General features: G+C 34.5%; 2 non-coding genes across 2 annotated transcripts; both read left to right on the top strand.

Moving 5' to 3' along the window:
- The first annotated feature begins 2,762 nt into the window (after window positions 1-2,762).
- LOC143577575 (small nucleolar RNA Z159/U59) lies at window positions 2,763-2,850 on the top strand. The gene has a single exon (XR_013143139.1). It is a non-coding gene; the product is annotated as a small nucleolar RNA Z159/U59 (small nucleolar RNA).
- Window positions 2,851-2,899: 49 nt separating this feature from the next.
- LOC143577574 (small nucleolar RNA Z159/U59) lies at window positions 2,900-2,989 on the top strand. The gene has a single exon (XR_013143138.1). It is a non-coding gene; the product is annotated as a small nucleolar RNA Z159/U59 (small nucleolar RNA).
- Window positions 2,990-3,977: the final 988 nt, after the last annotated feature.

The raw sequence follows: 3,977 nt of genomic DNA, 5'->3' as shown, positions 1-3,977 counted from the left end.
ATCTCTTAATATACACTTATATTCAAGAGCAATCTAGTCTGATTCTCACGCCGGAGGGTGGTCACAAGGAGGTACCCCCCCTTCTCAGTGACGAGCTCACGGTGTCTGTTTTGCAGGTCATCAGAAGAACCATCTTTGCCGGACCTAACCCCTCGTGGGAAACATCTATTAACCCCCAGATTATCCGTAATCTGCCTGGGGTCAATTAGTGTTTCTTCAGTCCCAAAACCGCTTGGCTGGGTCGGTTTGGGTGAAACCGGTTTTTTTGTCAAACCGGTTCGGGTCAGTTTGCAGAGAACCGTTCCCAAACCGGTTTTTTTGAACATCTCTAGGCTCATTTAATGCACTGCCAAAACCGATCATATTTGAGTTAAGAGATCCGAAAATATATACTTAAGCCCATATTTTGCTAAAAAGTGAAAGAAGCGTCGAGTTGAATAATTACAAGTGATTCAGTGAAAGGTAAATGGAGCAAATGAGCTAAAGAATACATGTTTTTCCACACCTAATACGGTAATGATGTTGGGTTAGAAGATGATTATTTAAGTATTTAAAAGAAGGTGGAGAAGGTGGCGTTAACAATGATGAAGTAATGTTTATTTAAATGATGGGACGAAAAAAATGGATGGTACATTGTTAGCTTTATCAAAATATATAGATTTGGACTTTAAATACATTGCCATACGTTTGTTTTTTTGTTTGAGTTGATAGGTCATAGAGTTGATTTAAATCAAGCCAAATTAAAAAAAAATGAGTCCTGTCACATTTTACGACGACGTTACACTTCAAACCACAAAACAAAACGAGACATTAGAAAGCAATGTTTTAAAAACCAGTATTTTACTTATACCGGATTGAGTTAAAAAATGGCACAACCCGTTGAACCGATAGGGGCGGATCTAGGTATCCGAGTGCGGGTTCACGGGAACCCACTGAGTTTCGGATTTTATATATAATACATATATAAAATATGAGAGTGAACCCATATATAAATTGTGAGTGAATCCATATACAAAATGAAATCATGGTTTGCTGGTAAACACATTCCCTTAATAACCTAAGAACCAGGGTTCGATTCCCTCTTTTGTTTTATTTTTGTAACCAGTGCATTGGCAAATTTAGTTATGTGGTAAATGGAAGACTATAATATTTCCATTGGAATCATATGTGTTGTAGTTTATTTTGCAAGTAACTTGTGTTTGTTTTCTATGTTTTGGTTGTTTGTTTGTAACTTGGGTGTCTAGTCTCTGACTCTATGGCTAGACGTGTTTTGTTCGTTTAACCAGTTTCATTTGGCCGTTTAAAAAAAATAGTGATGTTAAATTGTTAATTTTTTGAACCTTACTTGGCCCGTACCGTTGAACTGACCCGAATATTAGTGAACCTTAACCGACCTGAAAATTAGTGAACCTTACTCGACCCGAACCGTCTAACCGACCTAGGTTTTTTTTTATATATGTTCGGCCTTATTAAACTAGAGCGCTTAAAGACAGTGAACCCATTGGAAAAAATTCCTGGATTCGTCGCTGTGAACCGAGTTATACCGGGAGGTTCAACAGGTTGAATACTTTATCTTATAATTTTCTATAAATGTAACTTTAATCCAAAAATAACCCAAAACTAAATGATTTCATAACAAAAAATAATCCAAAAGTTAATTCATATTAAAAAAATAATGTAAGAGCACTCAGTTTTAAAATATAGTCCTAAAGTTTACACGTTTGAATGCTAATTGTTGGGTTAAAAGTAATTTTGAGAAAATATGGGTTGCAAATATCAAAAAGTTCTCGGACGTAAAACCGGTTTGCCGGTAAAAACCGGTATTTTAGACAAAAAACTGCCGGTACGATGTTCTAGCAAACTGGTCAAAAATACCGGACTCAAAATACCGGCCTGTTGTGCGAAATCCGGTTTAACCGGCCGGTTTGAACCGGTTTTTAAAACACTGTTAGAAAGTCGTCGCCTATTATCATCGAGTTTCCAAAAACAACCGCAACACTCAATTCTTCGATCAACCCTAAGCTGCTTGTTCTGCCTAGAAGTGCACACACTGATTTAAATTCAAAACTGGTTTGGGTTGAAATCGGTTCGGGTTGGTCAACAAAAGTCATAGCCGATTTATGATCGGTTTCGGTTCGATTTGAAACCGGTTTCCTGACTAGGTTATAATCAGTTTCGGTTCGGGTTTTGACCGGTTTGTTGCCCGGTTTTGGCCAGTTTTGGTTCTGTTAATCGGGTTGGAACCAGTTTTGATGAAGAAAATTACAAACCGGTTCCGAATCCACGGTTTCAATCAATTTCAAACCAGCTTCTACATATCAAACCGGATCGGTTTGGTTAACACATTTTTTATTTGCCCACATCTAGTTCTGCCTACAACATATTTCTCCTTTGGTATTTTCTAGGTTTTAAGAACATCATTAGTTTTGATTTTATTATGGTGAAAGGAAAAAAAAAAATTCTTTTAACACGTTTATCACATCAAATATACTCCAAATTAACATATTCCCTAAAATTTTCCTAAATACAAAACCACATTATTTCAAAGCCAATCATCACAGCACAGCCCAGCCCAGCCCAAGCCCAAGCCCCTTTTAAAACCCTAAATCCCAAAATCACCCTTTTGTTTATAAAACGTTCGTCACACCTTGGTCAGAATTATTATCTTCAAATAATATTATTCAGCGGTATCTTCACAACATTAAAGTTTATTATCTTCCATTCTGTTTTCATCGTTCTTTGTATTTCTGTTTAATCATTGTATCTCTAATGATGATTCAAAATTAATAACTTTCGTTCTTCTGATATCAACCGTGCTGAAAGTTTTTTGGAGACCTGAACTGAAGAGATTCGTTTTAAATTTGCATAATTATTTGTTATTAAATTGTGGTATTTAAAAGCTTCTGATGATGATTAAAAATAATACTTTCGTTCTTCCGAGGATTATTTCCATGCGGAAACAATTATTGGAGACCTGAACTGAAGAGGCTTATTATTATTATTATTATTAATATTTTCGTTATTTTCCTAATTAATTGTTATACTTCGTTATTTGTTATTTTCCTAATTATTATCATTGTTAGCTTATTATTATTATTATTATTATTATTATTATTATTATATATTTCTATTTCTTGTTGCTGTTGCTTCTTTTAACAGTTTGTTTGATTTTTTTTATGGCGATTTAAAAAAAAGAGGCGATTTTTTTACGTTTTCGTAAAACTCAAACAAAAGAATCGTCGAATAATAATAATAATAATCCCTTGGTCTTTTAACGGTTGAGATGTTACTTTGAAAGAAGTAAATGATCTTGTTGAAAGTCTCTTGGGTTTTTTTTCATATCCTATCGCCTTGGGGAGCAGTATCTGCTATTACCTCTTGGGACTTGCCATGAGAATAACATTTTTTACATGTTTTATTGTCACTTTCTCCTCACCAGCGGTGAGTAACATTCATTAACCATTTTGAAAACCAACCATAAAATATACGTAAAAAATGTTGAAGCACATACGCTCGTTGGGTCGTGTTAACACTCAAAGATTAGACCGAAATAAAATAACCAAATCAACTTAACATCCATGTGTTGTGAGGGTATTGTTAAATGGAAACAATGGACATAAAAGTGAAGAACCACATACATGTTTTATAGCGTGTTAACTTGTTAAATTTTGGCTGAAATGTTAAACAAAAAAGTTGTAAAAGTATAGGAGACCAAAGTTGTAAAAGTATAAGGTTAATACAAAAATAATATTTTGCGGCATATTTGTAAACTATGAAAAGTGAACATTCAACCTTTCCCATTTCTCTATATAAATCTTGTTGCCTAGTAGGAACAACATGTATCAAGGTCTCATCTAGTGCATCAATTGCTCATTTAAAAACCTTTCATAGCCTCATGTTATGTCCCTGAATGTTTGGATTCGGATTGAAAGAAGTTGTTACTATCATATCTTTGGGGAAAAGCATCATTATATCCA

This window comes from Bidens hawaiensis, unplaced genomic scaffold (genome assembly GCF_021521415.1).
Source record: "Bidens hawaiensis isolate Kalapana, Puna unplaced genomic scaffold, B.hawaiensis_p1.1 tig00028737_1, whole genome shotgun sequence".
Lineage (NCBI taxonomy): Eukaryota > Viridiplantae > Streptophyta > Magnoliopsida > Asterales > Asteraceae > Bidens > Bidens hawaiensis.
Note: the sequence above shows the minus strand (reverse complement) of the source record. Positions and strands in the feature narration are given on the sequence as shown.